At 36.0% G+C, this 13773-nt stretch overlaps 1 pseudogene; it reads left to right on the top strand.

Annotated features, from left to right (window-relative positions):
• Positions 1–10082: 10082 nt before the first annotated feature.
• Positions 10083–11307, top strand: LOC148776779 (olfactory receptor 4N5-like; annotated as a pseudogene).
• Positions 11308–13773: the final 2466 nt, after the last annotated feature.

Raw genomic sequence — 13773 nt, 5'->3', positions numbered from 1 at the left:
AATTTTTAGATTTTAGAATTGTATAAATAACCCAGCTTTCAAATATAAGGCTAACAAAATTTGAATATATTATATGTAATACATGGCTTTACTCTTTTATTTTAAATCATAACTGGTGCAGAAAAAATTAATGATAAAATGCTTTAAATTCACAGTTAATGCTGGTATAGCACATAATGATAATTAGTTATCTGCAGCAAAATAGACATATAATGTCATTAAATACTTTATGATATATTCAATATTTATTTATTAGTGAAGAGATAAATATAAAAATATGTAGTGGTACTATTAGAGATTATTTTAATATAGATTGCTAATGATTATCACTAACTACTACTACCATAAATGTGGTACCCTGAATAAATCATGATTAAAAGAATGATAACAGCAAAGGCAAAAATTTAATTTCAACCTCTTGAACCAATGAGATAAAGAACAAAAATAAATAAATTTGATAGTATAGTTACTATAAGATGACAGAGTGAATATAAATACCAGAAAGGAAAAAGAAATAATGGAAGGACAATTTCAATAGAACTACAAAGAGCAGCCTTGAAACCACATGCTCACAAGTGTGATTTGACTTTCAAATGTCAATTAAAAAAAAGAAGTACATTGCTTGATTTTATGTTATATATCATAATTTAAGAATATTTGCCATAAGAATTATATTCAACTCTATTTCTACATAGTAAACAAAAATATCTCAGTCCTACAATATAGCACACCTGGTATTAAAGGAATCCTAACTAATTGCAAGGTAAAGTATACAATCAGTGGTAGATGGAATTATATGTCATTTCATAAATTATTATGTAAGATTTTTGGGTCTATCAGTATAAATCGCTCGAGCTCTTCAGTCACTTGGTTGACAAAACATATAGAATTGTCAAAAATCATTTAAAATATTTTTTAAATTAATGATTTTTAAAATAAATTAAAAAAAATTCACACCTGAACTCTAGTTTGAACTTTGAATGGCATTCCAGGAAAATACACCAACATGGAACCATTGCCTACTTTGAGAACATCTATAGAATACACTGCCCAGAGCCTGCTAGTAACACTGAATTTGGGAGAGCACTGTGGACTAGACTTTGAGCTTGAACAGGGATGGCTCAGACTTCACTTGAACGAGAGCTCAGAGTCTGGGGGAAAAAAAAGAGAAAATCAGTAGAAAGCTTGCCCAGCAGAAGCAGACAGCAAGAAAAAAAAAAAAAAGTCTCTCAAACTTGATTTTTAGTGGAGTTGAAAATAAGTGCTTCCCTAACAAGGGTTTGTCTTGTCATCAAATTATTTGTATGTCCTGAAACATCAAGGTGAGAATTTTCTTTTAACATGCAACTTCAAAGTGATAGGCTTGGGTATTTGGTAGAAGAAAACACAAGAGTTCACTGAAAAAACTGTGGTTTGAAACACCGGTTAAAATACAAAATTCAACTGAGTAAATTTGCAGATCTAATTGGCTTATTAAACAATTCATGTCAGGTAGAAAGGCTCATCTGCCAGAAAGATACTATGAGATACACATGGAAGCTTTGATAGTAAGGGGAGTAGATAAGCAAAGGAAGTCATACGTAAGTAAAAAGAAGAAAGCTCATTGAAAGAAAGTAAAAGTTCAGATGAAGTCTGAGCTTAGGCATTTTCCTTTGGCTTGAACTTGTTGCTGGACAAGAAGAAAGTATTCTTTCCTCCTGCTGGGAAAGTAGAATGATTGCCCTTCCTTTTTGGGAGAACTATATACATCTATCCCCATTGAGGTTAGTGCCTGATTACTTCCTGTTTGGGGTAACTGAGGATAAATGGTGGGGCATGAGAGCTCCCTTTACAGGCCTTCCCAAATCCAATTTTAGTTAAGGTTTCCTCTTAATTTTCAGACAGGCTATACTTACTCTCATAGAAATATTTTAAAAGAGAACCACAATAAAAGATGTTTCCATGGTGGCTCAGACAATAAAGAATCTGCCTGCAATGCAGGAGACCCAGGTTCAATCCTAAGGTTGGGAAGATCCCCTGGAGAAAGGAATGGCTACCAGTTTCAGTATTCTTGCCTGGACAGAGGAGCCTGCCCGGCTACAGTATTCTTGCCTGAAGAAAACCATGGACAGAAGAGCATGACCGGATGACAGTCCATGGGATCACAAAAGAGCTGGACATGACTGAGCAACTTTCACAATAAAAAAACCCAAGACAAGCAAAGAAAAAGTTCAGCATAACTGAGAATTGGGAGAAAGGGAAAAGAAAATACACAGAATGGTATAAATCAATTATAAATCATATATCTGATTAGGGACTTGTATCCAGAATACAAGAATTTAGAAAATTCTAGAATCAAAAGACAACTCAATTAAAAATGGGTAAATAATCTAAATAAATGTTTCCATAAAAGATATACAAATGGCCAATAAGTATTTAAAAAGATGCTGAACATCATTGGTATCAGGAGGAAACCCAAATAAAATTCACAATAAGAAATCACATCACACCCACTGGGATGGCTATAATCCAATAGATAGACAATTCCAAGGGTCAACAAGGATGTAGAACAATTGGAACCCTAATACATAGCTGGTGAAACATAAAATGGTGCAACACTTTTAAAGAAAATTCTGGCAGTTTTTCAAAATGTTAAGCGTAGAATTAACATATGACCGAGCAAGTTTATTTCAAATATCAATGCAACATGAATGAAAACACATATGCACACAACAAACTGTAGACAAATGATTGCAACAGCCTTAATCATAATAATAAGAAAGCTAAAACATCCTCAAGTGTTCATCAGCTGATGAATGGATAGAACAAAATGTGCTGTATCCACAGTATAGAATATTACTTGGTGATTGAAAACCTCAGCTCTCAATTTCTCCCTGGGGAGGGAAAGAATCGAGCCATGCACCTAACACCTCAACTTCTCAGAGGCTTCTCAAAGAACTAGAATCTTTCTTATCAATCAATACTGAAAACTGAGATCCCTGAGAAATCTGTAATTATATAAAAAAGCAATAAAAACCAAAACCAAAAACCACAACAAAAGACACTGCATTTCCAGAGATATTTCATCTCTCTCTGACACTCTCCTCTCTCTTGGTCCCCTCTCTCCTTCTTTTGTATCTGCATACATGCCTCTGTGGCACAGGCATCTCTGTGGGCATGGTTTCTTTGTCTCTACATCTTTTCTCCTATTTTTTCCATTATGTCTTTCCATTCTCCCCTCTTTTCTCCTGTCTTTTCCAATTACATTTCAGTCTCTCTTTCTGGGAATTTATATTATTATATTCATTTTACCCAAGCAAAATGACATATATTCAAAGTTATTTATGTGCAGCACATATGGCTGAATTGGATATAAATTTGAATGAAAGTACACTTGATCATATATTATATTCCTTTTGTAAAAGACGTTTGTTATTTTAATTTTAATGTAATAGGTTTATTTCACTTCTTAAACAAAAAGTTAAATTAATTTTTTACAATTAAGTATTTTTTCTTCCATATATCATTAATTTAGAAACTAAAAATTCTTTATTTTGTTACAGCTGAACACACATTAAAAAAAGTGAATAACTATAAATACAAAAATAACAGTAGAATAATTCTTTTATTTGAGGCAGCATATCCCTAGAGAGACTATTCTACAAGACATCATGAAGTTCTCTTATTTAAGGAGAATTATTCCTGAAAAACATTTTGAGCATAATATATTCTCTAACTCTTCTATACAAAGAAATGCAGGTAGTAACATATTTATCATTGATTTATTTTCACTATTTAATTTCTGATTAAACAACCCAGCATTTTCATCACTTGTATGAATTGTATAATAAGATCTAAAATAATCTCCCTAGACTTTCTACTTTCATTATGCTTAATAAACATATGTGCCATTCCATTATCACTGTCGCTGATAAATTGTCAAATCCTAAATCCTAACAAGACCTGTGTGGCTCTAGCTGGTACATTTTTTAACAGTTAATCCTTAAAATATTCTCATCTTTCCCTCTTTCTAATTCTAGATGATATTCTAATATTCCCACTGGAAGTACTCTGCAGGCTTAAAGTAGCTATAATACCCCAAGCACTCCTTGTTGCATTGTAAGTAGTAGAACAGACTTAGAATTCATCATGTTTCACCATGAGAATATATATTTAAGGAAAAATTCTGGAATGATAGTTAATCTCCTTTTCATCAGGAGGAAGATAATAGCCATTTGTTTGAGAGTAACAATAAACACCTGGTGAGGTGAAATTTTTGCTCAGTCTTCCTATTTGAAAGACATTGAAAGGAAGAAGATAATAGAAAACAATTCACATTGTAACTGTCCGGGACATTTGCTGCCTGAAAATGCATGATAATAGGATACTGTTGCAGGAACAGAGAAAAGGTGAGATCTACATTCCAACAGCACTTCTACCCTGTGCCTCAAATACACCTCCTGCCACATCCTTAGTGTTGCTGCTGCTGCTAAGTCACTTCAGTCGTGTCCGACTCCGTGTGACCCCATAGACGGAAGCCCACCAGGCTCCCCCTTCCCTGGGATTCTCCAGGCAAGAACACTGGAGTGGGTTGCCATTTCCTTCTCCAAGGTGTGAAAGTAAAAAGTGAAAGTGAAGTCGCTCAGTCGTGTCTGACCCCTAGCGACCCCATGGACTGCAGCCTACCAGGCTCCTCCATCCATGGGGTTTTCTAGGCAAGAGTACTGGAGTGGCTTGCCATTGCCTTCTCCGCTTAGTGTTACTTTAAAGAAATTAAATTTTTTATTTCCACTATTATAAAAAAGTGTAAATGCCAGTAGCTTTAGGAGATTAATCATCTGAATTTAAATTGGGATATCATACGAACAATTTTTCCTCAAGCTAAATCAGATATAAAGGGAGGAAGAATCAGAGTCCTAAGAGTCCCAGAAACAAACTACACTGACCTCACAAGTTTGCAAATTTCTTGGATCACGCACTCAATGGGTATGAGTATTTTCTTTTGCATCTGGTCCTAACATACAAAAACGTAAGGCTCCAAGTTAAGGATCTTAAAACAAGAAAGACTTGATTCACAAACCCTAGCTGAAATAGTTAAGAAAACTTTACATGGGCACTTTCTTGAACATCCACAATCTTCTACCCTGAAATGATTCAGATTGAAGCTGTCATCATCTCTGATGGAATAAACTCCAGGGCAATGACCAAAGATCTACTGACACAGTGTCCACTTTATCATTTTTTACCAGAATTTGTCTAATTACTGGATGTTTTAGGTCAGTCTAAGTAGATGTGAATTGGCTACTGATCGTCTCATTTGACCCCGAAAGATGGGATATATTATTTCTCCTTTTAAGATTAAAAGAAGATTTTAAAACACTAAGTGACTTGCCCAAGGTTATACAGTTACCAAACTATAGAAATAGTCACTTATGTTAAATAGAACATCTTCAAATAATATTCATGATACTATATAAAATCTTGGAGTATTAAAGGAAAATAAAAATTTCTATGATCTAATTTAACTATTCCATTTAATTTATAAGATACTGTATGGGTGAAGATTTGTGCAATTGAATACAATTTTACATAATCCTCAATTCTACTATTGATTAAATATTTCTTATTCTTCTGCCTGATCCACATTTTTTAAAACTCGTAGTAACGGTTACAATATATTGTAATAAAATATAGAAAACAATACATTATCAGAAACTACATTGTCATATTTGAACTTTCATCTTGGCAAGGGTGGTATTAAGGAGATTAATTTTAGAGCACAAAGTCATTCCATATCTATCAGAATGAGTTAAAAACAGACAAAACATGTGAGAGAATGTGTGATTGAGTGACTAATGTGTGATTGAGACTGAGTAAATTTCAGAGGATAGTATTCAGGAGAAAAGGCCTAGCACTGAAGACCAAGTGAAGAATTTTCAGTCTGTAGAAAATCGACTCTAAATGAACATTTAAGAAGCACCTACCATGCTCCCTCTACCATGGGGAGAAAAAACAACCTATTATCTCAGAACTAATGGAAAGACAGGCATGGGACACGATGAAATAGAATACATATAGAGAAGAAAGTGAAAAGGATTTAACACTGAAAGAATTTGGGCAAAAAGAGGGAAAAGAAAGAGAATGACAAGAGAGGAAGCAAGGAGGACGGGAAAGCAAGAGCTCTAACAAGGAAGAGAAACTGCAAGAAAAAATAAAAGAATAAAATTGAAACTAAAAGACGCTAAAGAGAATATAAATATAAAAAGAATAATTGAGAAAATGAATGTATTAAGGTAGAATTAACAGGAAGAGAATGGGAAATTATAGAAAAACAAGAACAGGAAATAAATGGGGAACGATTAAAGAGCGAGATGCCAGGGTGGTAATCAGGTCCCCAGAGGGGAGCTGATCTGACAGCAGCTGGAGGCTAGGCATGCTCAGTATTGCTTGTGGATGGAAGCTGCGGGTCCGCACTCTGAGAAAGAGGGAAAAGAGATAGACATCTCTCCCCGTGCATCTTCAGTGCCACATGTGTTTTTGTACCAGTTGAAATAACAAGGAATATTAGAGATGATGAGAGCATTCAGAGCTCTATCTTAGCCTAGGCTGACAGTACTTCTTTGCTTTATAGGATTAGGACAAAAGCTTGTCCCTCTAAGATCCACTGTTTGGGGCTTTTTTTTTTCCAGAATGCTTTTTTTTTTTAAATTTAATTTCCTGTTTCAATTGTTAGAAAATTATCCAAAGAAATACAGTAGCAATTTATTATATATATATATATATGTTTATAGCATATTAAAGAATATGAAAACAAGAGCATAAAGCATGGAGGGAGAAATTACAAATGTGATACTTGAAGCCATTACTTTCTATGTACAGTATGATGGTATTATTTGAATTTGAACCATGGTACCTCAAAGATGTATATTTTTAAATTTTATTTGCCTATTTGTTTTTAATTGAAACATATATGTACAATATTATGTTCGTTTCAGGTATTCTACATAGTGATTTGACATTTGCACACATTATGAAATGATCACCACAGTAAGTCTAGCAGAATGCTTTTTTTTTAGTCATCCAAGGCACACCTGTCCTTTATCTCTGTGATGAGCACAACTTGAGAATCACTGGAATAGAAGGTATGTACGTGAGAATGGGAGAAGAGTAGTGAATTTAAAATATTAAGTGGTATAGAGTTTCATTTGTTAATAACAAATAGGAAGTAGAGGTGGATGATGGAAAATAAAAGGTGGAGTGGAAGAGCTTGTAACTCATAGTGATCCCTCTGTCCTGGAACTATTAACCCAAAGAAATAACCTTGAGCACCTGAAATGCACAAAACTTAAGAGCAGATAGAGGGAGCTGCAGACTTACTTTCCTTAGAACAGGTTTCTACAGGGAGAATGAGGAATGAATGTGGAGACAAATCAGCGTTTAAGTGGATAAAAGAAAGAAAGACGCTCCTAAACTAATCTGAAGGTCACCAAAGGTACTTTTTTCCTATTTAAATTTTCTTAGACTCACAATGTGTGAATATGTATTTTTATGCACAAATATGTGCCCATGAGTTATGGTTTGGTTGGTTTAGTCCCTAAGTCGTGTCCAACTCTTGCAACCGCACAGACTGTAGGCTGCCAGGCTCCTCTGTCCATAGGATTCTCCAGGCAAGAATATGGGAGTGGGCTGCCATTTCCTTCTCCAGGGGATCTTCCCGACCCAGGAATCGAACTCAGGTCTGCATTGCAGGAAGATTCTTTACTGCTTAAGCTATGAGGGAAGCCCACCCCTGAGTTATAAACACCTTTTTTGTCACACTTGGCTGCTCCTTACAAATGTTACTAATCACACAGAACACATGTTCTGATGTTTCCTAATAAGTGTGCCTAAAATACTGGTGGATTGTCTGAATTTCCCATGAGTTCCCTATACAGACTTGTTAAAGCTGATCTTCCTTTACTCTTTCCTTTTCTTTTTTCCTCTTTCTAGGGATGCTAGTAATAATTATGTCAAATTTCAATTAGAAATTTTTTCCTCTCTGCTCTTCTCTGCCACATTAAATAGTAGTTAAAGAAATCTGGAGAAGGAAATGACAACCCACTCCAGTATTCTTGCTGGGAAAATCCCATGGACAGAGGAGCCTGGCAGGCTACAGTCCATGGTGTCACAGTCAGACACAACTAGAACAATTGAGCACAGTACAAATAATACTTATTGAGATACAAAAAGCATATCATAAATTTACCATTTAGACCGTACTATTCAGTGCTAAGTGTATTTAATGAGCTATGCAAGCATCAACATGATATAATTTTAGAACATTCTGTCACTCCCCATGAAACCTCATACTCATTAACAGTCACTCTAATCCCATTCCTATTCCTTGGCAACCTCTCTTCTACTTTCTATATCTACAGATTTGCCTTGTCTGGACATTTTGCATAAATTGAATTAAACAATATGTGGTCCTTTGTGACTGGCTCCTCTTATATAGCATAATGGTTTTGAGTTATATGCATGTTGTAACATACATCAGTACTCCATTCCTTTTCATTGCTAAATTGCATTCCACTGTATGCATAGCATTTTTGAAAATCAACATTGTGTGCAATTAAAAATCAAGGGAAATATTGCTATATGTCACATTATAATATTTTGTTATAGTCAACAACCTTTCTTCTTTTACATCATTCTTCTCAACAAATATGCACAAATATCACATATGTGAATATTTACTTACAGAATGTTTCTACAACTATAGCAATGTAAAACTTAGAAATCAATCACAAATACTTTTAAAAATTCAAAGCATGATTTATAATAATATATGGAGAAGTTCCACTGTTTTTATGCACCCTAATGGATTATCTTGTTTATCCACTGAGATGAGCCTATTCCATTTTGGAGACCACTATATAGACTAAATCTTCATTCTGGATGTCATGAACAGAATTCTTTAGATCAGATTATAGCCCACAAGGACGAAGCATTTACGTAAGCAAATAGCAATTATTTAAGCACCTAAATAAAATCATACAAGTTGATAGTAGTAACTTTATTGCCTGGAAAGTCCCATGGACAGAGGAGCCTGGTGGGCTGCAGTCCATGGGGTTGCAAAGAATCAGACACAACTGAGCACACACACACAATCTGTTTAAACTGAGGAACACATACCTTTTCTCCCCTATGACTTACTGATTAGAATAAAAAAGAAAAGTCATTGTAAATTTAAGAATCTTAACTGAAATTGCTCTATTTTTCTCATCTGTTAAATGATATATTAGACTACATGTTCTATATGGTCATTTCCAGATCTAGCTTTGATTTTATTAGTTGAGATAGTCAAGATATTTTATATATTCTAATAAGGTTTACAGTACAAGAAAATATTTGTGGGAATAGCATTTGGCTATCATCCTGAGATCTGAGGGAAAAGTAGACTGTGGATATATATGGTGAGCAAGTAAGACCAGACTAGTATTCATTAGAATTTAAGAACAGGGTGTGGAACACATGCAGGATTGGGGACCAGTCAGAGGTGTAAGTCGGGGAATGTGTGCTTAGTTGCTCAGTCATGTCTGACTCTTTGTGACCCCATGGGTTGAAGCTCCTCTGTTCATGGAATTATCCGGGCAAGAATGCTGGAGTGGGTTGCCATTACCTCCTCCAGGGGATCTTTCTGATCCAGGGATCAAACTTGCATCTCCAGTATTTCCTGCATTGGCAGGTGAATTCTTTAGCACTCAGTCACCTGGGATGCCCCAACTAGGGGAATACCTCTGAGTTAGGTGTAACATAGTGGACTTACTGAGATCCAGGTGACTAAATGGAGTAAGGTTGCACAAGGGCACCAAAGCAAAACACTGTGATGGAACTAATAAGGCACAAATTCTGAAAATAAGGTACACAGCTGCAAATCAGGAACTGGAGATTCTGCAGGAACTGGAGGAAAGAAGCATCTGCAAAATATCTTTGCTCTGTGGAGATGAAGAAGGGGACCAAAACTCAGCACCTAACCTAAGCATTAGAGACAGTGCACCACTGACAGCAGCAAGAGCAACAGCAGCCTGACAACCTTAATAGTGACCAGTGTCGCTTTGATCAGGAGTTTTCTAGCATGCTTCAAGCAAAATAGCTTAGGAACACAATTATACAGAAACACACGCTTAAATAGGAATGCAAGTGTGGCCATAAGATCAGTGTCTCGGAGAATCAGGAAAATGAAAGGTAGAAAATTTAACTGAAAACACAGGAGACCTATGATGCAAAAACTGCATTCAGCTGGCAAGGTGCTGGATGTGGAAAATATCATTTTTATTTGGAGCAGAGCTAGGGGATAGATGAAAAGGTGGGTATAACAGATGGTATTCTGCTCTTGGTTATTCCGCAGACTGAGCACTGATGGAGAGGGAGAACAGCACTGCAGTGACAGCGTTCATCCTACTTGGTCTGACCCACTCTCAAGATGTTCAACTCCTGGTTTTCACACTAGTCTTAATTTTCTACCTCATCATCCTCCCTGGAAATGTCCTCATCATCCTCACCATCAGGTCGGACCCCGGCCTCACGGCCCCCCTCTACTTCTTCCTGGGCAAACTGGCCTTCCTGGATGCATCCTACTCCTTCATTGTGGCTCCCAGGATGCTGGTGGACTTCCTCTCTGAGAAGAAGGTGATCTCCTATAGAGGCTGCATCACTCAGCTCTTTTTCTTGCACTTTCTTGGGGCAGGGGAGATGTTCCTTCTTGTTGTGATGGCTTTTGACCGCTACATTGCCATCTGTCGTCCTTTACACTATTCAACTGTCATGAACCCTAGAGCCTGCTATGCCTTGCTGTTGGCTCTGTGGCTTGGGGGATTTACTCCTTCCATTGTTCAAGTGGCTCTTATTATCCACTTGCCCTTCTGTGGTCCAAACTGACTGGACAACTTCTTCTGCGACGTGCCACAGGTCATCAAGCTGGCCTGCACTGACACCTTTGTGGTGGAGCTCCTGATGGTCTCCAACAGTGGCCTGCTCACCCTGCTGTGCTTTCTGGGGCTTCTGGCCTCCTATGCAGTCATCCTCTGCCATGTAAAGGGGCACTCCTCTGAAGGGAAGAGCAAGGCTCTTTCCACGTGCACCGCACACATTATCATCGTGTTTCTCATGTTTGGACCTGCCATCTTCATCTACACCCGCCCCTTCAGAGCCTTCCCAGCTGACAAAGTGGTTTCTCTCTTTCACACTGTAATCTTTCCTTTGATGAACCCTGTGATTTATACCCTTCGCAATCAGGAAGTAAAAGCTTCCATGAAGAAGTTGTTGAGTCATCACATGGTTTGCTGAATGCAATGGAAAGACTGGAAAACCAAGGAAGGGAGTAAGTTCATTTGGAATTAAATAAGTTATTTATTCATTAACGCACCGAATCAATCATTTAGCAAATAATGTATTTATTAAACACTTTCCGGTTTCAGGCATTATTCTAAGTATATGAATGGGACAGATAAGATTCCAGATCTGCTGTATTTGAGTGGATAAAGACAGGTTATACTATTAAACTGAAAAAAAGACACAATGTCTGAAAGAGATAATGCTCTGAAGTTAATTAAAAATAATGGCATGTTAGAGCTTGACTGAGAGATGGTAGTTACTTTATTTTTGGTTGTTAACCAAGATATTGAGTGGTATTTAGCTGATATCCAGATGATTTGAAAGAAACAACCATGCAATAACCATGGGAACTGAATATTCTAGGCAGAGAGGATGACTAATACAAGGACACAAAGATCTTATAAGCGTGATACACTTGAAAAACACAAAGAAAAATGGCTGTAGCACAGTTAGTGTGAAAGTGGCAGAAGTTGAAGCTAGAGAGATTGGTACAAGAAAATCATATATTTTAGGTGATAAAAAGATGTTCAATATATTCAAATTTCAAAGAGAGGCCAAAAAAGGTATTAAGTAAAAGAGTGACTAATGTTTCATATTTGATTTAAAGCAGGATTCTAGAGATTCTAAATAAAGGGTTTTGTGTAGTAAAATATCATTAAGTACAAAGTATCATGCTGCAACATAATTTTAATGGACACTTAAAGATGTAGTTGTTTGTTCCTAATTTGGTGGAGTGAGGTAAAGAAAGCTGTTATATCCTATGGAAAACGGTCATGAAAGAGTTTAACTTCACATTTCAAAGTTTTGGAGAGTTTTGTGGTTATTCATAATGGTAACTTTTTAAATCTTAGAAAGGAATTTGAGTTCACTCAAAAATCTTTTCACTTAATACAATAATGATAGGTATTTTGTATACAGTATATTTGGTATATTATTATTTGGTTACAGATAACTAAACTTTTCTGGTTATTTTTTAAATAAGGTAATATAAGGCATTAAGTGCTTACAAAATCATGGAAAGTGCTGTAAAGGTATATTTGGTATGGTACTCAGTGATAACCCAAAAACACTGCCAACAAATTGGTATATAAAACAAGTTACTGTCCTCATAGCAATTATAAAGCTGGGGGATATAGAAGCAGATTGTCAATTATGTTGATACATGTAAAAAAGTACATACTGAAAATTGACTGTACAAAAAATAGTAGATGTCTCATGAGACTTATATATATGACATATGTATATACATGTATAAATTCATGACAATAGTGCAAAATGAAAGATCACTTATATTTAGTGATATTATTGATATGACTACATTAAAATTTGTTTTCTTGCCAGATGTTTTGTATTACTCTATTTTTTCTGCTTTCTTTTGGTTTAATTGAAAAAGGAGAAGAAATGAGGGCTTCCCTGGCAGCTCAGATGGTAAAGAATCTGCCTGCAATGTGGGAGAATGCATTCGATCCCTGGGTGGGGAAGATCCTCTACAGAAAGGAATGGTAATCCACTCCAGTATTCTTGCCTGGAGAATGCCATGGACCGAGAAGGCTGGGGCCTAGAAGGCTACTGTCCATGGAGTTGCAAAGAGTCAGACTGAGTGACTAACACACACAAACACACACACACACACAAGGAAATGAATTCTCTCCTATAGCTTACAGAAAGAAATGCAACTCTGCCAACACTACGAATTTAGCCCAATGAGAGTGCATCAGACTTCTGACCTAAAAATTGTAAGATAAGAAATTATGGCATTTTAAGTCACTAAGTTTGTGGTAATTTTTTATAGCAGCAGAGGTAAACCAGCACATCACACTTTAATTAAACAATAACATATTAGCATACTTTTCTTTTTCTGTGCTTTTACTTTTAATCTAAGTATTTTATTTTAACGATGGCTTTAACGATGGCTTCTTGTCTGCAACATATATTTTACCAATATGACAATCTCTGTGTTTAATTGGGTTATTAAGCCATTTATATATATCATGATTAGAAGTACAGTTTGGTTAAAACTGACAAAACTCTCTATTTTATATTTGTTTCACCCATTTTTTCTGATTTTGTCCTTTTTCTTTCGGGAGATATATTTAAGTATTTTCCATTATTAATTTATATATATTCATATTAATAATATTTTTCCTGTGGTTTTTAGTGGTTATTTAGGGTTATAAATATATACTGTACATCTTCAATTCAGTTCAGTCCAGTTAATTTACTCAGTCACGTCTGACTCTTTGCAACCCCATGAACCTCAGCACGCCAGTCATATCTGTCCATCACCAACTCCCAGAGTCACCGAAACCCATGTCCATTGAGTCAGTGATGCCATCCAATCATCTCATCCTCTGTCGGCCCCCTTCTCCACCTGCCATCAATCTTTCCCAGCATCAGGGTCTTTTCAAATGAGTCAGC

The sequence above is a fragment of the Moschus berezovskii genome, chromosome 9, assembly GCF_049115385.1.
Source record: "Moschus berezovskii isolate FMDL1 chromosome 9, NW_MosBer_1.0, whole genome shotgun sequence".
NCBI classification, from domain to species: Eukaryota; Metazoa; Chordata; class Mammalia; order Artiodactyla; family Moschidae; genus Moschus; species Moschus berezovskii.
This window is presented reverse-complemented; position numbering and strand designations above follow the sequence as displayed.